Source organism: Pipistrellus kuhlii, unplaced genomic scaffold, assembly GCF_014108245.1.
Source record: "Pipistrellus kuhlii isolate mPipKuh1 unplaced genomic scaffold, mPipKuh1.p scaffold_m20_p_5, whole genome shotgun sequence".
Lineage (NCBI taxonomy): Eukaryota > Metazoa > Chordata > Mammalia > Chiroptera > Vespertilionidae > Pipistrellus > Pipistrellus kuhlii.
The window spans coordinates 10314139-10338268 of NW_023425551.1; the positions used below are offsets into that span (position 1 = coordinate 10314139).

A 24130-nucleotide genomic window follows, 5' to 3' on the forward strand; every position below is an offset into this window, starting at 1 on the left:
TCACCTGATATTTTTTCCATTGATTTTTTAGGGGGAATGGAAGAGAGAGGGAAAGACAGAGAGAAACATCAATGTGACAGAAACACCTCGCTTGGTTGCCTCCTGGATGTGCCCTTGACCAGAATTGAACCCGGGACCCTTTGGTCCACAGGCTGACACTCTATCCACTGGGCCAAACTGGCTAGGGCAGTACTTCTAACTTTTAATGAGAGAATGTCACAAGTTATACTTACTGTAACTACAGTACAAGCACAAGGTCTGGGGCCCAGTCCAGTGTCTGACACTTGGTAAATAACTGAGGAAATGAACTGAAAGGATGAAAGAAATGGATGGAAATGCAGCAGTGGCATTTTCTTTGTTACAGTGTTCAGAGAGAGGATAAAAATGAGCTTTCATTTCATGGGGTTGTTTTTAGGGTTCTCCCATGGTTGTTGGCTTCTCAACAGCTTCTTTCAAGCTGTTGCTTGTTTCCAGGCTCAGTGGGAGGATTAAAGTGGAAGAGAAGAGGCTGAGGCTGAGAAATTTAGGGGAAGAGATGATTGTACACTCCAATATCCCCAGTACATTGGTTTGGTGGAGAATACTTACAGGTCAGTGGTTGGCAAACTCATCTGTCAACAGAGCTGCAAACTCATCAGTCAACAGAGCTGCAAACTGTGGCTCGTGAGCCACATGTGGCTCTCGAGCCACAGTTTGCCGACCACTGCCTTAGGTCAATCAATAAGGAGAGTGAAACTCATTGTCCTGGTGAGTGGTTTGACTTCACGTAAAAAATGACTTGTAGGTAGAAGATCGCATTATAATGAAACCAAATTAATCTTAATTTCGAGAGGGCCAAGAGGTTTAATATTATAAAATTAAAATATTATATCTAAGAAATACTAATATTTGTTAGGTGAACTTTTAAAAAATTTTTAGGTTTAAAAATAAATTAGTATGTTTTAGACATGAAAATACTGAAACAAAGCAATGATTTATTTTTATATAAAATCATAGCATTTAAAAATCATCCTACCTGCAATTATATTTAGGGTTAGTATTGTCAAATGACTACATCAAGTATTTATATATTTTTATACCTAACGGGCAAATGTTTTCAGAAATCAGTCTCGTGCCTTATCACTAAAATTGCTGAAAGTCAAAGATGGCGGGAGCTGACTCAGACAATGAGTCCTAGCACCGGAGGTGAACACATGGGTTTGCAGGATGATTGTGGGGGAAATTTCTGCATCTTTGGGGGACTTGGGGAGTGAATATTTAGGGTCCTTCCCACATGATTCTACAATAAAAACTTTTTAATCCTACCTTTTCGTGTTCAGTTTACTTTTACCTTTAAGTGGAAATAAATGGTCTCAAAGTTTGAGTAACATCTAGGTACATTATCAGCAGTCAAAGGAATGTTTCAATTCTATCATCAGAGCTGTTACTATTATTTAATTGTGGTTTATTTCAGGTTATGTTCAATTATTTTAAAGAAAAAAGTTATGTCCACAGTAAAACTTGTCTTGATTTGCTTCTGCGTATTGATAGTGCTTTGGCAAATTTATAAAATACACCTTGTTTAGATTATTTAAATTGATACTTTCAAACCAGTTTTGTTTCAACATTTAGCCACACGTTTATAGGAAGGAATGGGAGTAAAGGTGAGGGAAATGGGAAAGAGTCCTCAAGAAGAATCACTGGTTTAGGTGGGTAGAGAGATTTAGGGGCAAAACATACCTACGAATATATACTAGGAAATAGCTATTCAAATGAATCCTTTTCTAATACTAATATTCTCACATATTATGAAGGGGTTGGCTAAATTGAACAGCCGTCTCCCATTTGGAATGATGGGGTGGGAGGTCTGCGTAAATTCAGTAGCCCAAGGACACCGTTTGATCTGGGTCCATACTCCTGAGAAAATTCTGTTACTCTACTAGGGGTGTCGAACTCAATCAGAGAAGGGGCCAAAATCTAAAATCCAGCCTAAATCGCGGGCCGAATGGTTTACTGAACAGTCATAAACTGTCATTGTGATGGAAACGCAGCGGAGTGCAGTGATGACAGCGCAGTGCGGGCCACATTGCAAGGCCTGGCGGGACGGATTTGGCCCGCGGGCCTTGTGTTTGACACATGTGCTCTAGACTCTTAACAGATGAGCTGACTCCTGCCTCTTGAATATTGTCACATCTGAATGAGTCAGTCAGAGAAAGACAAATACTATGATTTCACTGTTATGTGGAATGTAAACAAATAAACAAAATGAAGCAGGCACATAGAGAGAACAGACTGATTTGCCAGAGAGGAGAGGGGTTGGGAGAAGGTGAAGGGATTAAGAAGCATTGGTTGGTACTTACAAACAGTCACAGGGATGTAAATTACAGCATAGAGAATCTATACTAATAGAGGGATATGCAAATTGTCCGGGACACCATCACAGTAACAGTAACACTCAAACGGCAGGCTGTGTGTGGCAACCAGGACAGCAGAGGGGGGCAGTAAGGGGTAACCAGTCTGGTGGGGGGGGGGGCAGTTAGGGGCGATCAGGCAGTCAGGCAGGTGAACAGTTAGGAGCCAGCAATCCCGGATTGTAAAAAGAATGTCCCCGGGATTGGGCCTAAACTAGCAGACATCCCCCAAAGGGTCTCGAATTGGAAAGGGTGCAGACTGGGCTAAGGGGAACACCCTCCTCCCCACATGAATTTTGTGCACCGGGCCTCTAGTATAATCAATAATATTGTAATAACTGTGTATGATGCTAGGTAAGTACTGGAAATATAGGGGTGACACTTTGTAAAGTGTATGATTATTTAGCCACTGTGTTGTACACCTGAAATGAATACAAAATAATATTCAATATAAATAACTGAAAAATTAAATTAAAAAAAATAGTCAACTCCAAGTCAAGAGAAATAAAAAGAATATTGTCACATCTGCCTTGTGTGATTCTTCTATGCAGTGAGCTTTATGCCAAAAAGAAGAAAGATGGGACTTCATTGAGCTAACAGTAGAGGTAATGTGACTGTTTCTGGACCTGCTTGCTAAATAAAATCTATGAGACCTTGCTTTCATAGTTAACATCAGAAAAAGTTGTGGGGGGAAAAGTCATTTAATGAACAATATTTTTCAGGGTGGCCAATGCAAGCTGGTTAGATAATTAGCTCTTCAGAGCTCTTTTTGCAGTTATATAAAAATGTATTGCCTTGTTAAGGAAATCTATTCATCTTCAGTTGAGAATAATAAAGCATACCCACCAATGGCTTGTATTATTTTTTCCATTTCCATGTTTGCAAGATAATTAAGAATACATCCATGTACATCCCTTAGCTAATCAGTTTTGGAAGCACACTGAACAGAGGTATACCTGACATTAAGTTAGCTTTAAGCTTATTGGCTATGCCAACAGCTAGAGGCAGTTTGGAACCCAATTACTGAAAAGCTTTTGCAGGATTTACTACCTGTTTGCTGACACCTTCTCAGTGGTGAGAGGTCTGGGTACAGACTTGCTAATCCAAGCATGTCTTAATGCTGGAGTTGGGGTCAGGCAGGCAAAGGGGTCCCAATGAAGACACCTTTTCAACAACTCATTTGTCATGTTTCCTGTTAATCCCTCAAATTACTGCCCTGTGGTGTCAAAGATAATCGCAGCAGCCTGAGGTAGTTTCTGTTCTCCTGGAAATTCATTAATCATCACCTTTTCTCTTAAAAATCTAGTTGGAACCCAGTTTAGCTAAAATATATGTGGTTTCTTACAATCCTTTGCAAAAGGTTAGTAGCAATAAGTTTAGAACTGATGTATATTAAAATCCTTTGATAATTAAAAATGTCAGTAAATGTTAAAAAAAATCTATTCATTATATTTTATTTATTTTATTTATTTTTTATTATATTTTAATGAATATATTTGCTAAACCAGAGAAAACTAAAATCTTTCATTTGGAATCTTTATGCTGTAGAAGCAAAACATGATCTTTTTGATAAGAGTATATTTAAAAAGCTATTCATCTTCAGTTGAGAATAATAAACCATCGGAGATTAAATAGGCGATCCTCTGTTTAGAAGCCACCATGTGTTTAAGTTACTCATATGTTCAATAATTATTTTACAGGAAAGGAAAGTGGGTCCGTACATTTATCTATCAAATACATGTCTGTGGGCAGAGTTGGCTGAGAAAGATTAAGTAGCCTGCTTAAGGGTTACGCCTAATTAAGGAAAGAAGCTGTAACTCAATCCCTCGCCTCTGACTTCAGGCTCAGTGCTATTTCCATTATATTGGTCACGCTTGCAGCTCTCAGCACTTTCCACATCCATGTTTAATTCATGAGGTTCACAGGGCCACAGATGAACTCTTCTACAACACCATTTTTGTTAGGTGTTTCACAATTGAGTTAACTTTTTCCAAGACTGCCTGTTAGTATTTAAAAACGTTGTGTTTATTTAGCAAACACAGCTGCCTCTCTCCCTCTATGTGATGTTGTGTTGACCTGCTTCTGTCACATTGAAACTTCCAGGTATTTTTTCCTGGCCAAGACATAATTTAAGAATTACGCAAGAAAGAATGTATCCTCTTTTCTATTAATTTAGAATAAGTAAAATGTAACTTTTCAAATATAAGAGACTTTTTTTTTCCAATTTTGATTTTTACATATTAAATGCATTATTACTTTCAATATGCTGCTAGAAAGCTTTCATTTATTTTTATTTTTTGTTAATTCTCACCCAAGGATATTTTCCCATTGATTTTTAGAGAGAATGGAAGGGAGGGGGACAGACAGATAGAGAGAAACATCAATGTGAAAGAGACACATCGATTGGTTTGGTTGCCTCCTGTAGGTGCCCTGACCACAGCTGAAGATCGAGCCTGCAACCGGGTACCAAGCCCTTGACCAGAGTCAAACCCTGGACCCTTTAGTACACAAGATGATGCTCTATTCACTGAGCCAAACTGGCTAGGGCTAGAAAGCTTTTGTTTTTAAGATCTCATTATATATTCAATGGAGTTCAGACAATTTTCCGTTTAACATGGTCTGTTGGGCATTATTTTATGCAAGATACAAGCTTCGTGTCTACATTACCTGATTACGTCAGTTTATAGAACGGTTTTCCTGTTTCAGCACTGGTTCTGGGCCCTCAGAGCACCTGATATTAAAAGAGGAACCATTCCTTGAACATCCATCCACCAATCCTTTTGATTACAAAGTTAAAAATCCTACCATTGTGTGGGGAAAAAAAGAGACTTGTATTGTGAAAAACACATCAATATATCCTACATAATATTAGGCTGCAGAAATTTCTTAGAAGCAGTCCTATCTAATGCAAAGGATTACCTATGCAAATTAACCATCACTCTGTCACAAAGATGGTGGCACCATAGCCACAAGATGGCGGCACCTCATCCTCAGCCTCACTGGCGTCCCCCAGTCCTGAGGAGCCCACCGCTGAGAGTGGGCAGCTTGAGAAGCCTGGTGGAATGCTTGCTTTGTCACCACGGCAATGAGGCAAGCGTTCCACCCCTGACCAGGGCCTCTGGGTAGTGGGCATGGAGCGGCTGGGGTTGGGGTGGGGGGAGGTGCTTGCGTCATCTCGACAAGGCAAGCATTCCATGCCAGGCTGCAGATAGGTCTCTGGGCCTCGGAGAGCCTCTGGGCAGCGTGCACGGAATGGCCAGGCCCCTCAGAGAGCTACTGGCACATGGATTTATGCACAGGACTACTAATACATACTAACTGCTGCATGCACATGCCCTTATGCACACATTAATAGTCTCATGAGAGGAAGAATGCCAGTAAGAGAGAGATATTTCTATATGTTTTAAGAAATCAGTTAAATTTCAGGCTTGATCAAATTGCACAGGTATCTATCTCTCCCTACATCTAAGAACATAAACACGAGAAATGACTGAAACAGGAATTTCAGGGGAACATAGGCAAATTTAGGGAATATTTAAAATTGGGGTTCATGGGAAGAAAAACACATAAAACACAGGGCTATAGATGGGGAAAAGGTACATTTCCATAAGTCAAGGAAGCCAGGTGCAGTTACCGTATTTTTCGGACCATAAGACGCACCGGACCATAAGACGCACCAGTTTTTAGAGAAGGGAAATGAAGAAAAAAAGATTCTGAAACAAATAGTGTCCTAAAATATTTTATGTGCATTAAAACCCAACATCACAGTCATAAACACATGTAATCAACCCTGTAAAGTAAACAGCAGCATTTAGAACCATTTTAGAGCCGGGCAAGCACACAGAGACCATACAGAGCCAGGCAAGTAAAAAAACTTTTTTTTAAAAGTATATGTGTAGGGGGGAAAAAAGTGCGTCTTATGGTCCGAAAAATACGGTACTTTTCCATGAGAAGAAAGGAGCAGCAACAGGTATATTTCCATAAGACAAGGAGCTAGAAGTAGCCAAAAAGGTCTATGTTTACAAAATAAAGGAGGGATGGAAGGACCATGATGGAGGAGGGCCTCAGGAGTCACTAATAGTAACCAATTCGAAAGGGAATATTGACCAATCAGAGGTGACATCAGGACAGACACAGGAACTGCAGCCTTTATAAACCATGGACACAGAAAGTCAGAGGGACCCTTCCCCCTCCCCATGAGGGAGTCCATTCTGTGGGACTCTTTCCCCCTACTCCCCCATGTGGGAGTCTCTACTTGTTTTGCAATAAATCTCCACCTTTGCTATACTACCCTCTGTCCATGGATTCATTCTTTGACTCAGGCAGACAAAGGATCCAGGTTCCAGTTCAAAAATTCCATTTCATGACAAAACTCAAAACAAATTTTTAGTTTCTAATACCGGCAATACAGCCTTTTCAAAAGATACAGAAATGATTTTTCAAACATCCCATACTAATTATTTTAAGCAATTATCATCAATGGATGCTAAAACTTGGGTGAACATTTTGATGCTGGAGGAATGAGTGGGTCAGACTTCCCAGACACCAGTGGGAGAAAGGCTCTTGCAATACCTTCAGAAAAGGAATTTTCTAAGCCTCGCACAGGAGGCTGGGATGCGGGAGATTTCATTGGTGTGGAGTTACATTTCTCCGGTTCCAAAGTCACCTGTCCCTTAAGCCAGTCCCGGAAAGGGTGCCGCTGGGAGTTCAGCAAGGCCAGAAATAGGGCCAGTGTCCAGAGTTCTGTTCCAGGGTGCAGCTGGCTGTGCTTCAGCATTCAGGCCAAATTCAAGTCTGTTATCCAGGTGGGGAGCCCCACGTGACCAGGAGCCATGTGACCGCAGAGGAGCCTGCCCCTTCATCAGGAGTATCAGCAGTGAGGCAACCTGGAGCCATGAGGGAGTGGCTCCTTTGTCTGCAAGTTTATATGTTTAGATTTCCCCAGTTAGCAGTGGCCACGTCCATCCTGCCAATGACCTGTTTCTGAGTGTGATTCACAGGCAACAATTTTTCCACCTCACTCAGCCCTTCCTGGGCATGTGTCTATCTGGTCTTTCCTTTCCTCCTTTGCTGTTAAATAATTGATGGGGAAAATAAGACATTTTTTTTTTTTTTGGGGGGGGGAGAGGTTAGCAGTCTGAATCTGTGCCAGTAACCTAATGCACATTCCTGTTAGTCTGTAGTCTAGTCACTGCCCCTTCCTCCATTATCTGGTCTTGTAAGACCTGTTTACCTGAGTACTCCGATTTTAGAGAGGCCATAAGCCATGAGCAATGTACAATCCCCAGAGAAGGTTATCAGCACTGGTGCCAGGCCAGGCCTTTAGGTGTGGTCTCACAGTCCCCATCCCAACACATGGGGCTTTTTGCAAAGCCCAAGAAAGGTCTGGAAGTCTGATCCATATTTGGGGGACAAAGAAACCAAAGGGTATAAAGGGAGAGCTCCCTCCATATTGGTTTGCTCAGGATTTGGAGAGAAACAGTCTCCCCTGAGTCACTGGACTAGTACATGCGAAACATCTGAAAATAAATGAGTTTTTCTTGTATCTCAAGTATTTCTGTGTGTTCTTGATCACCTAGTAAATTCTGTAACAACTAACCAGGTTATTACAACAGCATCAATTTGATGAGGAACAGAACATTACATTATCTCAAAGTATTTTCCTAGAGGTTAAACATTAACAACAAAAATTAAAACAGTAACACTATAGTTGAGAAACCTGGCAAATGCCACCTTAACAAAGTTTTTACAGTTAAAATCACAAACAGTTGAGCTTCCTGTTGTGATGCACTAATGATATACTCCTCTTTCCTAAAATGTGTAAAATAAACATACATTTACGGAAATATCAGGCTCATTGGGGGGCATTTTATAAAACGAATGGTAAATAATTTTTGAAAAGGTTAATATCATTGAAGAAAAAGGAGGAGTTAGGAATTAATTTAGATTAAAGGAGTCCAAAGAGGCCTGACAAGTAAATGCAATGCCAATTCCTGGATTGGGACAAAAATTTCCACAAAGGGCATTTAAAAAAAAAATAATTGATGAATATTGAAAATAAACTGTATATTGTTGAATATTGCATTCATATGAAGCCTCCAGAATTTAATAACCATGTGTGGTAAAGCAATGTCTTTGTTCTTGGAATACATGCTGAAATATTTAGGGGTAAAGGGCAGGTTATTTGCAACTAACTGTTATGTAGTTCAGGAAAAAAAAAAACCTAGCATTTGCACACATATGTATCCACACAGATACAAATATGTACATATAAAATATGTACATATAAAATAAAACGTTAGCGTAAAATGTGAAAAATTAGTTCAAATAATTTCTAAGCCAAAAACCCAAAAAACAAAAGTGAAAGTAATTAAAAGCACAGTGGCTGTATTTCTACAGGATGTGGTTTGGGCAATGTTTTATTTACACTCTTCTTATTCTTTAAAATGGCTTTTTTACTTAACTGTCATAAACTACTTCTTAATTGTTTTAGGTAGCATATGAAGAGCTTCCTCGCTGTCTTGCTACTCTCACCACTTGGGCAGGCAGTTTTGTGGCTCTACAACAAGGAGCCTTGGCTGTCCCATAGCGCGCGCGCGCACACACACACACACACACACACACACACACACACACACCCGCCTTCCTGTGATCTCCATTCCCTCGCTGCGTGCTTGGCATTGCTTGTGATGGGCGGCGGCCTGGACCATGGAAACCCTTGTGCCTCAGTAAGCAATGGCAAGTAGATGGATCATTCTTTGGAGTGGCATGTGTGAGGTAATCCGCTTTCATTACAGGCTCTTAGGGAGGCGATGGGGATTGGATGCTGTAAGCACAGGGTAGAATATATTTGTTCTCCCCAAAGGCCAAGTTCAAGATCTGCATGAATCATTCTTAATTTCCCACAGCCATTTTCAGGTCTTTCTTTCTTTCTTTCTTTCTTTCTTTCTTTCTTTCTTTCTTTCTTTCTTTCTTTCTTTCTTTCTCTCTCTCTCTCTCTCTCTCTCTCTCTCTCTCTCTCTCTCTCTCTCTCTCTCTCTCTCTCCCTCCCTCCCTCCCTCCCTTCCTCCCTCCCTCCCTCTCTCTCTCTCTCTCTCTCTCCTCTTTCTTTTTTTTCCCCCCCTGAGTTTTTAAAATGAATAATCTTGTTTGAGCATGGCTTTTTTCCATTTTTAACATCTCTTGAAGGCATTCTCATCATTCTATTTAGATGGTCCTGAAGAAAACTTTCCTTTCTTTCATATATTAGTTCACACTGGGTCGCTGGAAGCTATGTGACTGTAAGCCACATGACTGCTCTCATGCTTTCCTTTGAAGTTTCAGGAGGAAAACATAAAGCTTTCTTTTGTGTGTGTAGTTGTGATGACCTAATGTCATGCAAAATCAATAAAAACCACTCATTTATATTCCCAAAAATTGTAAAGTTTTTACTGATTAAGATCTGGTAGATTATAATAAAAGAACTTCTATAGCAGCATTGTAAAGAATGTTTTTATAATATCATTGACAAGGATTTTACTGTCATTTATTCTTGCTGTTATTAAGTCATCATCACTGAGAGAACAACAGTAATCTGGCAGCAGGGATTTTTGTCCTACCTGCTTTCCAAGGCAGGTTTCCAAGGCAGACATAATCAGCTCCACGGTGTCTCTTTCATTATTAAAGTTCTGCAAACATGTTTCCCTTTGATTGTATTCCTCTTTGAAGATCTTGGTTATATAATTAAATAGTGGTTTGCACTCTCATATTTGGAGGAGAGGTTTGGAAATCTGGCTTATGAAGCCAATGAAGAAACTCTTTGGTATGGGCGTGATCATGAAAAGACCTTTATGATTTATAATAAGAAATTGGCCCAAAAAACAAAAAAAATGGTTTTAGCCCTAACCGGTTTGGCTCAGTGGATAGAGCGTTGGCTTGCGGACTGAAGGGTCCAGATTCGATTCCGGCCAAGGGCATGTACCTTGGTTGCAGGCACATCCCTTGTAGGAGGTGTGCAGGAGGCAGCTGGTCAATGTTTCTCTCTCATTGATGTTTCTAACTCTATCCTTCTCCCTCCCTTCTCTGTGAAAAATCAATAAAATATATTAAAAAAAAAAAAAAGAAATGGTTTGATTTTTTTCTCCTTGAAGACAGTATAGTTACATGGCCCAGACAATGTTTACAAGGATTTTCCAGGTGTACTCTTTCCAAAATTTACCAATAGAGGGAAGCACCTACGATAAAATAATTGAGCCAGTTTTTCTCCTGCTGCCCCTTCATAACCACCTTTTCCCACTTTACAAAGAAAGGCGTTCTTCTCATTAAAAATCTTCTCATCGAAAAATCCCCCAGAGATAAAATAAAGGGACATTTCATGTTACAATGTTGAGAAAGTGGATTCCTTTAATGCCACATAACAAACCCTTTTATAACTCAGGTGCTTTCGAGTTCTTTGCTTTCAATATATTGCTAGATTACTATAAATAGCAAAGCTAGATCATTAACATCAAGCCGCTACTTTGAATCCCTCGGGACCAATCCTTATTCCGCAGTGGGGTTCTGCCCCCCACACAAACAGCAGCATGGGGATTTGGATGGAAAAAAAAAAAAAAAAAAAAAAAAAAAATATATATATATATATATATATATATATATATATATATATTCATGCCATTTATATGCCATTTACTTGAAGGCCATTACATAAACACAGCTGATTGTCTAATTATCTGACAGAATAGAAGATCGGGGTTTCTAGAAGGAGTCAAGGCATCCATCCAATCTAAGATCCTGATTACATTCTTATAATATCTAGTAATTTCCTTTGTAGTACTCATCAAAACTGTCATTACTTAATGATTCGTGGTTTTTGTGCTCTATCTTCACTACACTGTAAATTGATTTTGCCTAAACTTCCTGTCTCTCTTTACTTCCCCCTCCTATTTTAGAAATTTTTTTTTTTAATGTTATAATGAGTAGCATTCAGCAATTCTCAAGGAAAGGCATCTCTTGCTGTTTTCCCAGGCTTCCTTCTCTTTCCTTGAAAGACAAAAGACAAAAGAAAAAGGAAAAAAAGGCAACAAGGAGAGCCAGTCTGCGCTGCCTGCGGGCTCCCCGTGGTGCGATGCTGATGTAACGGGCCGGGGGCGCCGTGACTGGCTGCCTGCGAACTGGTCATGTCTTCACACGGGGAGCGGCAATCAGCTTACAGCGAAACCACCTCTGAGCACACGCTGCTGCCACGGAGGCCACCAAAGAGGCAGCCTTCACAGGCCGCAGAGCCTCCCGAGCCCAGGAAAGGAGAGGAGACCCCGGGGCCGCTGGAGGCAGAGGCGTCCACACCCCAGCCTCTCTGTCTGGGCATCCTGCAGACCAGGGAGGGGGGTGGCTGATGGGACATCCCCGGAAATGCCCGCTGGGGAAAAGCGCATGTTTGACATCAGGAGCGAGAGGCAAGTGCCAAGACACCGTATACAGCCAGGAAGGAGAGGCAGGGCCAGAAGAATAAGAAGGGACATGCAGGGTGATTTGAGAACACCAGAGCTGAGGCTTGTTACCCGCCTCTCAGGCTTCCAGGGACTGAGGTGTCTAAAATAGAAATGAACACATCTACTCCCTTAAAAAAGGAAGTCTTTCATTATAGTTACTTAAATATTTAATCATGAAAAAAAAAGAATTATCTTGCATAAGGCAGTAGGCTATCATCAATGGCAGCATGTAACCCAAGGAATTTTTTTTTTCATTCTGAGGCCCTATCCTAACTCAATGACAATGTAATCTCCATAGACCCTTTGAGGACACTTTAATTTTTTTCAAGACAACAAAATGGTGAATAATTGTATTTGTAGACAGTGAAACAAAAGAAAATTAGCTTAGAAAATAATTCTTTATTGTAGGGATACTTCATTGGCTACCTCTGTGCAACTCTTTACCGCCCTCCCCTGATTGCTCTTAGAAATGCTGCTTCTCTCAGGAACAATTAAACTCTTCCATCAGGCAGAAAGAAAATTTAGTCATTTCCCCAGATGAATACATTTAAATGGTCTCTCTTTCTGGGAGGCAATATCAGAGATGTCTCAAACTGCTGTACATTTGTTTCCTCCCCAAAGTAATAACAAGGAAAGAAATGATAGCATTTAATTGACATTTCTTAGAGTCCTGGGGTCCCCTGAGTGGAATTAACTTTTCCTCCTTTCCAGAAGTATTACTCTGCCTCATTAAAGAAAGAAAAAAAAAAAGAAAAAAAAAGATGTGGAAATCAATAAGAAAGAAAGAAAAAAAAGATGTGGAAATCAATAAGTCACTCATGGATATAGTCTCTAACTTCACACGAAAGGGTCTTTCTATTGAACTTATGGGTAGTTAGCTGAATCCTGGGAGCTCAAATACAGCTTTAGGAGGAAATGCATTGCCTTACCTTCTAGCCTGAATATGAAATTAAAGATGAGGTAGGTGAGAAGGGCCCCTATTTGAATTAGAATCATGGAATAAAGGGGCCAGAAGTAATTAGAGTATTAAAGCAAAATCCAGGGCTGGCCCTTAACTTAAAATGAGCAAACCAAGGCCCAGAGAGTGAAGAGACGTTCAGAATCACTCAGAGCAAAGCACTGGTTGATTCAATTATTCCTGATTTCTCTTGTTATTCGGGCTCTACTGGGTTTGAAAAATCCACTAGATTTATTTAACTAGGTTTGACCTGGGTTTGAAAACTCCTCTTCTCCTTTGTGTGCATCTGGGTGTCAGCGTCTCTGGGTTCCATCATTAAAAACTTAATGCTCTTGTGTTGCCCTCTGGTGACAGATGGCATGTACTACAGCTGTGGGACTTAGCCAAGCACATCCTCCTCCATTCATTCAACAAACATATACTGAGGTCTATTACATGCCTGCCATTGCTCGACGCCGGAACTTTATCAGTAAAAACAAAATACACTATTCCTTCCCTCATGGAACGAATGTACTAGTAGAGAGAGACAAGACAGCAAACGCATTATACATAATACCTGTCCAATGTCTGAAGACTTGTTTATGGATTTTGCCTGGCTTGCTAGTTGTATAATGTTGGGCTGCTGCTGCTGGTTAAATCCAACCCCCTGTTATTTCATCTGGACAGGAAGAAGAAATCCCTGGGGGTTTTTAATTCTTGAGATGTGTCTCTTGAACATGCAAGTAGTGAAAATATTGAGTAGGCAATTAGATAGATGAGTTTGGAGCTCAGAAAAAAAGATCCGGATTGGAAATTGCCAGAAACCAATCATTGTCTCACTAATTAATAGATAGAGGCTGGTCAACCTTGAAGCTCTGAAAGGTCAGAGCCAACCACACCCTATCTAATTGAGACAATAGTAACTGAGGCAACTTCCCCACCTTGTAATCATGTAAATCCTTACTGATATGATAATCTGCTTATTACCTGCCTAAGGGTACTGGGTGTTTCCCAAACCCGCTTACGGGTCCTGAGTGTATCCCAAAGCTGCTTAAGGGTAATGGGTACATCCCATAGCAGCCTCAATAAAAGGGATAGCAAGGCCAGAGCCTAGAGAGTCTTCCCTAGAGGTTGACTCCTGCCTGGCCCCACATTTGTCCCAAATTAACTCTTTTCTAGTCTCTCTTCATTTTAGTGTGGGGCCTCCTCCAGAAACCGGACCCTGAGTGGGCCCTAATCACGCGGGTCGTGTTAAGGGTTCCCACAGGAAATATACACTTAGAACATAAAGGTACCTCCCACTGCCTTGAATAATTTCTCCCCATGTTTGGCTCCATCTTAGGAGAACTAAATTGTTCCACATTCTATTCTATCGGGGTTCTACTATGGAAGATACAAACTAAATAAAAGGACAGTGTCATTAAGCTCCATATTTACATATTAACTAGAGGCATGTTGCAGGAAGATTCCTGCAATAGGGCTTCCTGTGGTGGTCTGCTTCCCTCCCTTCTCCCTTGCCCTTGCTTCTCCGCAGTTTTGCTCCCTTCTGCAGCGCTTGGCTTCCTTTTACGCTGTCTTCAGTCTTCGCTCAGTGCCTGGATATGCAAATTAACTGCCATCTTGGTTGGATTAATTTGCATACTCTTCCCCTGATTGGCTGGTGGGCGTGGCTGGTGGGTGTAGTGAATGTACAGTCAATTTGCATGTTTCTCTTCTATTAGATAGGATAAAACTTACCCAGTGTCAATAGCTTTGCCAAGGAAGCACAGTAGATTTTATGTGAAGCTCAGTGCCTGCCTATTAATAGAAGCCTCCTGAAGGGCTATGCACAAAAGGAATCCGAGGCCATGCCCAGGCTCAGGGGGAGTGGGTGCCATGATTGATCACTCATTTCTTTTGTGGAATCAGGAAAGAGAATAGAGGCCGCTGTACCATGCTGACTCCACCTGTCTTAGCATTAAAACATGGCAAGTGAAACACAAGTGACACAACACAGACCACCAACCACTCTTTCTCTCTTAGCCCCGGGTTTTACTGATTAACTGGTGGCTTTGTTTTCATCCCTTTCCACTGCTTTCCTTCCTGGGCCTTAACATTCACTACCAAATGGCTCGAGCACTTCCCGCACACAGTTCTCCAGTGGAAGCAGGGATGTGCACGCACAGTCCAGGTCTCAAGTGGAAGGTAATTTGACGCCATCTGGACTCATCACCAGGTGTCAGGACCAGCAAAAGGGTAAAGAAGAGAAAGGAGAAGCAGTGAGCGGCCTGCTGCTCCCTCCTCCCACCAGTTTCCCATGCAGGGCTCAGCAAGGGCCCTCGGCTAAATCCGGCCGGGCTACAAGTTTCTGGAACAAAATTTGATTGGAATTTTATAACCGTCATGCCCAATAGTTTACATATTGCCTCTGGCAGCTTTTGGAGGAGTTCTAACAGGACTTGGAAACCTAACGCATCAAATCTCTGGCTTTTGCAGAAGTTTGTGGACCTCTGCTTCCAACCAGTGGTTCTTAAAGTTCTGCTAGCATCAGAACTCTGGGAAGGCTTTTAATAAAGAGGGTGCTGCCGAAACCGGTTTGGCTCAGCGGATAGAGCGTCGGCCTGCAGACTGAAAGTTCCTGGGTTTGATTCTGGTCAAGGGCATGTACCTTGGTTGTGGGCACATCCCCCGCTGACCGATGATTCTCTCTCATCGATGTTTCTAACTCTCTATCGCTCTCTCTTTTCCTCTCTGTAAAAAATATCAATAAAATATATTAAAAAAAAATAAAAAAAAGAGGGTGCTGGGCTCTATCCCCCGAATTTCTAGTTGGAGTGCAGCCTGAGAATTTGCGTTTCTAACAGGTTTCAGGTCATGCTGAGGTTGCTGGTTTGGGGACTACACGCTGAGAACCACTGCTTCCCAGTAGTAAATTTCAGCCCTCGGGATGCCGTGCCTGGATCAAAGCAAACACTGTTAGCTACACATTCAAGGGATTATATCAGGTCTGCGTCAGGTTGGATTATCATCACTCTTATGAAACCTTATTTTTGTCCTATGGGTTTTCTCTTTGTGTTTTTCCTCTCTGCCCAGGCCTTTCAGATAAGAAATTTATTTTTAAAAACGAGACTGACAGTCTTCTTATTGTCTTGAGGTAAACTGTGTTAAAACTTTGGCACTCAGCTTTTTTTTAAGAATATGCAACTACTCTAATCATGACTACCCTTTTTCTTTGCTTTACTCCTCTATCGATCCTATTGCTGCACCATAGCAAATAAGTAATTTGAGGCCACAGTATTAGTTTCCCTTGCTTGCGTGAAAGCTTTGACCGGAAGGGAAGCTGTTTGCTTTTTACCTGTCAGCAAAGTGACTGCATACATCAGCTTGAAGTAGGATTTAGGGAGAAGTTGAGGTTGGATCTGCTTGAAGTGGTAGTTACTTTCTCCGCTTGATGAGTTAGGTCTTTCCAAAATTGTTTTATTATTTTGATAGAAGTGTTGTGACTTAATTATTAATTATAAGTGATCCTGTCTGTTAATTATTAGAGTAACAGACAGGATCACATATAACAAAGGCAAAAGCAGGTTCAATGAGAAAATTTTTTGTAAGATCCACCATTCAGAACTATCCATGTGGCTTCTCCCTTCCAGTCTTACACAAATGTAAATGTAGCTGCCTATGGGTTTACCATAGAAGAAAAGCTTGATATATTTAATTTTGAATGTTAAGTTCCTAAGAGGCAGCACTATATTTACTTTATTAGATGACCAGCTATCAGTAAAGTGCCATATCCACCCAAATGCTTAATAAATATGTGCAAGAATATTTCTTTCCCCCCTTTTCTCATACTGTGCTTATCAGGGTCCATGGTTCATGGGAGAAACTATCAAGGGATAATGACAGTTTCTAAATCAGAGGACTCTAGATTTACAGATCAGCTTATTTCTCTCATTTTCTGCCTTGGAAAAAGGAAAATTGGTAATAAGGACATATGATTCATTCATCATTCAACTTTTAAAGAAGACAGAACAGGCGCTGATAAACTCATCATCCAATTTTTTAAAAAAACATGAAAATCGATGGTCCCTTTGAGTGAAGGATAAGGAAAACAACTCCCAAATCTATAAATTGTGCAGCCAGAATGAAGTATTACCAGGCACTCTTTAAATATAAAATGTACTGCTTCTATCCATTTATTATAGATTTTATGCCTCCAATATGTTCATAATGTATTACAATGCTAAAGTTTATTCCTCCTCTGTTTATATATTTAATGCAGTCCTCCCTCAGAAGATTTGAAGATGGCTAAAGGAAAGGTTATATTTCTCCTTGATAATAATAAAATACTACAGTGCTACACATAAGGGAAGTGAGCTCCGAGTTTGTGGCTGATGCCGTGCAGTATTTCATGGTGCAGTGAGGATGCTCTTGTTGACAGTGACTTCTTTCAGCATCATCACTTTTCCGCCTTAGAACCTTCTCGTGGAACGTCATCTTTCGGATCTGGATAATTAAAAATAAAATACTTTCAGAAAAATAGATATTCTAAAGAATATCTTAGGTTCAACAGTCTGACCCATGGCTCCTTATCTCTGGGTCTGTTCTTGTTCATCAGTCTAAGGTGTTCACCATTTTCCTTAGATGAGTGAGATCATCTTAGGAAACCAAACACATCTAATTATTGTGTATTTGCTTTAATATCAAATGGTTAATGACATGACTCACAGAAAATGACAGAGTTATTTCTATTTAAAGGTGTATGAGCAAAGCTAATGTATGGTGTTAGAGGGTTGAATGGCTGCACCAGTTATACCTGGAAGGCAGTTAGTTCCTTGGAAGGGCATGAGAAGTCTGTTGAGGAGAAGGTTTTCTAATCTTTTTGACCGCCTGAGATTTTTTTTTTTATTTGTAAAATGAGATTAATAATAACTATTTTGGAGGTTCATTGTGAGGATAATGTGTTAGACGCTCAATAAATACTAGTTTCTTTCTTCCGTTCCCTGGAGTTACACATTCTTGAGAACCCAGTGCTACATGCTCTCTTGAGTTCTCTGCAGCGTCTAGGATGGAGTAGGCCTTCTATCCATACATGTTTAATCCACAGACAAATTTAGCACAGAGCAAGACACACCACCTGTTATTAGTAAAGTGCTGTCTTACAACTCTTTGATGTTTCTATGACAAGTTTTAATAAATGATGGTGAGGATCTTTAGGAATTTAATCAACCTGCAGCATGAACATATGGAAAAATAAATGATACCAGGTTCTCTGAGAAGCTATTTAATACACTAAAGAGAACCCACCATGAACTCAGTTGGGGGTTAAGAAACAAGAGGGATAAATCAAAAGAGCAAATGTGATAGCAACCAAAAAGTGGATGGGGTAAGATAAAGGCTATCAGCTTCGAAGAGATTACTCCGGGGTCTCAGGTAGAAGGGGCAGGCAGGGGCATCACACTCCTTGGGTTAGAGGAGACACAGAGCAGTCTCTCACCCCCACCGGTCACCATGGAGTTCCCTGGCAGGGTTACAATTCCTGTTATTGCCATTACAGTGCCCCAGGCATAATTCAGGCATGCCTGTTTGAGCACTGCAAGATAAACAAGAATGACTTTAACATCCAGAAACTTGCTTTCAACCCCTTGATGCCCATTTAAGTTAACCAGTGCCTTAATTCAGGCTGATACCACAGAATTACCACAGACTGGGTGGCTTCAACAACCAACATTTATCTCTCATGGTTCTGGAAGTCCAAGCTCGCAGAGCTGTGGTGTGGGGAGGACCCATGTCTTGATGTGCAGAGAGCCACCTTCTCGCTGTGTGCTCACATGACCAAGAGCGGAATCGTCTTTTCCTGTCTTTTCTTACAAGTGTCCATTCCCAAGGACTCCATCCCACTTTCCAAAGGCTCCACTTGCAAACACCATTGCATTAGGAAGTAGCCTTCAACATTTGAATTTGGGGGGACACAAACATTCAGTCCGTTACACCGAGAAAGAAAAAAGCTTCTCCAGAAAAATTTTTATAGGCTGGATCAATCTGTGAACCAAGGGAAAGGAGGAAACCATTTTTGGGATCATAGCATTATGTTTTATTTGTGAGTGAATGCAGGAAGCTCATCTGAGGGCAGGTGGCATTCCCAAGGGAGTCCAGTAGGGGGCACTAAGAGGTCAGGAGAAGGGAACGCACCTGGAAACAGCAGCCTCACGTGCACTGAATAGAAGGAGCTCTATTAAGTTTATTGTGACAGTCAATGCAGATGACCTGGGTGAGAGTGGGAGAAATTGGGATAGAAAAAGGTGAGAGAGAGACCAAGCAGGCCAAACAGCAAAAATTCAAGAATCTCTGGAAAATCATTAAATGGTACAATTTAAAATGTAATCTTTGTATGGAGATTGAAGTATACCCTGCAGATTCACAGGCTTTGTCCCTAAAACAAACTACAGTGATTTTATTCTTTACAGTATTATATTCCTAGTGACTACAAGGCAAGATGCCTCCCGGAGCTCTTGGAAATAGCTGGGCTTTTACTTGATTTCATCATGTACATGAAAGGATATGACTGTGTCAAAAGTGACACAATTAAACTTTCTTCCTGGGATTGGTTTTCTGACCCAAAAGATCATTAATAATGTTGTCTTTGGCAATGAATATCTGTAGTCATTTTCTAAATGCAATGTAGTAGCTGAGAGCAGTGGTCGGCAAACTCATTGTCAACAGAGCCAAATATCAGCAGTACAATGATTGAAATTTATTTTGAGGGCCAAATTTTTTTTTTTTTAAATATATTTTATTGATTTTGTACAGAGAGGAAGGGAGAGAGATAGAGAGCCAGAAACATCGATGAGGGAGAGTCATCGATCAGCTGCCTCCTGCACACCCCCCACTGGGGACATGCCCGCAACCAAGGTACATGCCCTTGACCGGAATCGAACCCGGGACCCTTCAGTCCCCAAGCCGACGCTCCATCCGCTGAGCCAAACCGGTTTCGGCATGAGCGCCAAATTTTTTAAACTTAAACTTCTAACGCCACTTCTTCAAAATAGACTCTCCCAGGCCGTGGTATTTTGTGGAAGAGCCACACTCAAGGGCCCAAAGAGCTGCATGTGGCTCACGAGCCACAATTTGCCAACCACAGGCCTAGAGAGTTACTACCATGTTTCCCCGAAAATAAGACATCCTCTGAAAATAAGACCTAGCGCAACTTTGGGAGAAAAAATTAATATAAGACACTGTCTTATTTTCGGGGAAACAGGGTAATAGACATGAAAATGTATTAATTGGACAGCCTCCTCCCTGATCCCCTCTCCCCATCACTACTGTGTGCCACGGCTGACAAATGTATAGGCTCCTTCGGCTTGGGGCAGATGATCTCAGGGTACCACTAACTCCGCTTAACTGAATGCCTATAGGTCCAGAAACGTGTGGCCAGTTTAAACTGTCCAGTTAACAGCTTAATCTGCCCTACACTAGAAAAAGCCAGGCTGTGCAAGAAGGAGTGTTTATTACACACACTAAAACATCTCAGCCTTAAACAGACTAAAAACATCTAGACTAGGGATATATCACACAGAACTATATGTCTTGATGTTGTGTCTACAGCAGTTTTCCAACTCTAAAGATAGAGTTAAAGGCAACTCTACAAGACAACACGATGGAAAGAGCAGAGAACTTTAATAATCCTATATAATAAAAGAGGGCATAGGCTGAGCTGAGGGACTCCCCCCTTTCCCATCCACTACCACCAGTGCACCGATCTTGAGCACCAGGCTTCTATGTTGAAATATGTAGCAAGGGGACTCAGAGCTCACAATCCATACACTTAATTACACACACCTATACATTATTTAGCTAGATCAATGCCCAAGAGAAGGAAAAAGTGAGGTGAATTTGAGCTCAGTGTTTTTCCTTTTCACGGCTTTAGTCTGCCAAGAAATGGGAAGAAAACTCAGAAGGGAGCTTTTGTGCCTGTTTATTTCATTAAAAAAATTAATAAACACTTATATAACACCATGTGCCAATTATTATTTTTAGTAATTTCTAACTATTTAATCATTTTCTCTTCAGAAAACCCCAGGAAGTGGGTCCCATTATTGAATCCATTTTACAGATTAGGAAACCAAGAGTGACATGAGATCTAGATCCCGTGGCCCATGTTCAGAGGAGATGCCAACGACCTCGCAAGATTTCCAACAATCCAAAAGAGCTTGATTTTTGATGGAAACTTTTTAGCCTAATTTTATGTTTCTTGCAAAAATCTTAATTTTTAATAGCATTTCCTTTCACAGAGCTGTTTTCTGCTCTCTGCCTTGTGCCTACTAAGCTAAGAAAAACAAGAATTTTTTTTCTTGATTTCCCACAAGGCTCTTTATGTAATAGTCAAATTTGTGCGAGGTTTGGAACAATGAACAGCTACTATCACATCTTAGCATTGCAATGTCCTTCAATTCGCCATCAGGGGGATGTTATTGTCTATTTTTCTACAGTTGCTCTACCTCTAGGAGCAGAAGCAGCTGTAGTAATTTGTAGCCCTAATTGACCCCTTTCTCCTCGGCATATTAAAATGTTGTTTGTTTCTTTCTATTTCCATTTATTAAACATAAACTCATAGGCTGTTACAACTATAAGAGATTTTTTTTTTTTTTTTTATCATCTAGCCTGAGTTTTCTTTTACAGACTGAAGGTTCCTAACCTGGTTGTGCATTGGAATCACCTGGGAATTAAAAAAATTACTAATGTCTGGGTGCACACCCAGATATTCTGATTACAGATGTTTGGGTTTTATTTGGCTATCAGACTTATTTTTTTAATATATATTTTTATTGATTTCAGAGGAAAAGGGAGAGGGAGAGAGATAGAAACATCAATGAGAAAGAGTCATTGATTTGCTGCCTTCTGCATGACCCACACTGAGGATCGAGCCTGCAACCCAGCATGGGAATCAAACCATGACCTCCTGCTTCATAGGTCCACCCTCAACCACTGAGCCACGCCCCTGGGCAGAACTTTTTTTTTTTTTTTTTTTTTTTTTTTTAGATTCCCAGGTGATTCTAATGTGCAGCTGAGAATCCCTGTTACAGATCCAGAAGAATAAATCTACCCAAGGTCAAACAATGATTTAGGGACAGAGCTGGATTTAAATTTAGCTTGATATTTAAGTCCAAGTTCCATTGTTTACTGTGTTACCTTGGGTATGTTTTAATGACTCTGAGTCACCATATTTCCAAATTTGGAAGCTGACTTGGTGGAGACCAAGGAGATATGTGTATTGAAGTCCTGTTGCTTTTTTAGGAGTCACCCCTGACATCTGTAAAATAAATTTTCTAATAAATAAAATTTGTTCTTTCAATTAATATGACAAAAACAATGACTCTCTGAGCCAGGTGCACAGAGGAAAGATAAGGAAGTTAAGAAAAAACAACAACAAAAAAAACAGAATACTTGTCAATGTGTTGAAAAACTCCTTGTATTAGTTTCTATTGCTGTGTAAGGAATTACTAAGCCCAGTGGCTTAAATTCAGCACCCATTTATTAGTTCATGGTTCTGTAGGTCAGAAGTCTGGCGTGGCATGGCTGGATTATTGCCAAGGATAGCACGAGGCTGAAGCTAATATGTCAACAAGATAGAGGTTTCATCTGAAGACCCTGGAGAGAAATCTCATTCCAAACTCGTTTGTAACCATTAGCAAAATTCAGTTTGGTTCATCTGTAGGACTGAGGTTTCATTTCCACGCTGGCTGTCAGCCAGCGGCTGCTCTGAGCTCCTAAAAGTCACCTGCCTGCCTTACTGGGTGGTTGCCTTCATCTTCTAGAAAGTGATGGCAAACCAGCCCAATCCTTTTGTGCTTCGGATCTTTGACTTCTTCCTCTGCCATTTGCCAAAGAGAATGCTCTGTTTCTGGAGGGCTCAGATAATTAGATCAGACCCATCTGATAATCTTTTGATCTCACTGTTGACTTGACTTGACATCTTCATTACAGCTCTAAAGTCCCTTCAAGCAGTACTTAGATTCTTGTTTGATTGAATAATTGGGAGACACGAATGCCAGGGGCTGGGAATCCTAGGGCCATCTTGAAATTCTGGCTATTATGTCCTACTCAAGATTCATATTTGCCTTGTAAGCTTTTTATTTCATATTCCACCCTTAGTTCTGAGAGCAGCATTACCGTATTTTTAAAAAGGTTTTCATGATGTACTAAATAAAGAACAAATCTGTTTAATAAAATAAACTAGCCTCATGGTCAGCAAACTGTGGCTCACAAGCCACATGCGGCTCTTTGGCACCTTTGCTCTTCCACAAAATACCTCAGCCTGGCGAGCCTATTTTGCAGAGGTGGCGTTAGAAGAAGTTTAAGTTTAAAAAATTTGGCTCTCAACAGAAATTTCAATCATTGTACTGTAGATATTTGGCTCAGCTGACTAATGAGTTTGATGACCATTGAACTAGTCAAACAGCCAATCAATTTAATTTTTAACATATGAGAAGTAATCAACCTTCATCTTCCACAAAAGTTACAGTAAGGAATTGTTTTCTCTCGCTTGCCATATATAAACCACCTGCAGTTCCAGCCTATTATGATCCCGTCACTGGGACAACCCCTGTGTGGCTTTGAGGGCTGCCTTTTCTCATTTGGGGCAGTAAATGAAAAAGAGCTTTTCTTTTCATTTTTCTGAGCACATTGGTCTTGCCGTTCAAAGAACCTGTAATCAGACTTAATATCAAACAACAGTTCTCATCCTTGACTGCACATTGGAAACTCAAGGGGCTTTACAAACTCCTGATGCCAGGGTCCCATCTCAGAGATTTCGGTGTAACTGGCAGGAGGACTTGAAATTAAAAGTTCTCAGGGTGATTCTCCATGCAGCCAAGGAAGGCACTCTGCTATTGACGTAGACACTAAGGGTGTGGAGAAGTTCAGGAGTGAACAGATTACTAGAAATTCCAGTATCTACAAAATCCCTTAGACTTTACAAGTATTCTTAATTTGGCCCCCGTCATGTGGAAAAGCTAGTAATGAAACACTCTGTGCATGGAAATATTGGAAAATCGCTAAGATCATTTAGTAACAGATCTGTGTTCAGAAGCCCCCTGCATCAATAATGATTGTAGGTAATATTTATTGTTTTATTGCCAGGTAGTTTAAGGACTACATCTATGTTATCTCATTTTTACCCTCACAGCAAAGCCATGAGGAAGTTGTTATTATTTCCATGATTATAAACGAGAAAACAGTCACAATCATTAAAATGCAGTCAGGATATGAGACTCGAATATTGGTCGATCTGATTTCAAAGCTGATGCTCTTAGCCTCTGAAATGCATCTATTGAAAACTTGGAAACATATAATGCACTATT

At 40.7% G+C, this 24130-nt stretch overlaps 1 long non-coding RNA gene across 1 annotated transcript; it reads left to right on the forward strand.

Moving 5' to 3' along the window:
• Positions 1-76: 76 nt before the first annotated feature.
• Positions 77-19496, forward strand: LOC123651333. The gene is made up of 4 exons (XR_006739972.1): positions 77-590; positions 6011-6014; positions 8960-8970; positions 19466-19496. It is a non-coding gene; the product is annotated as an uncharacterized LOC123651333 (long non-coding RNA).
• Positions 19497-24130: the final 4634 nt, after the last annotated feature.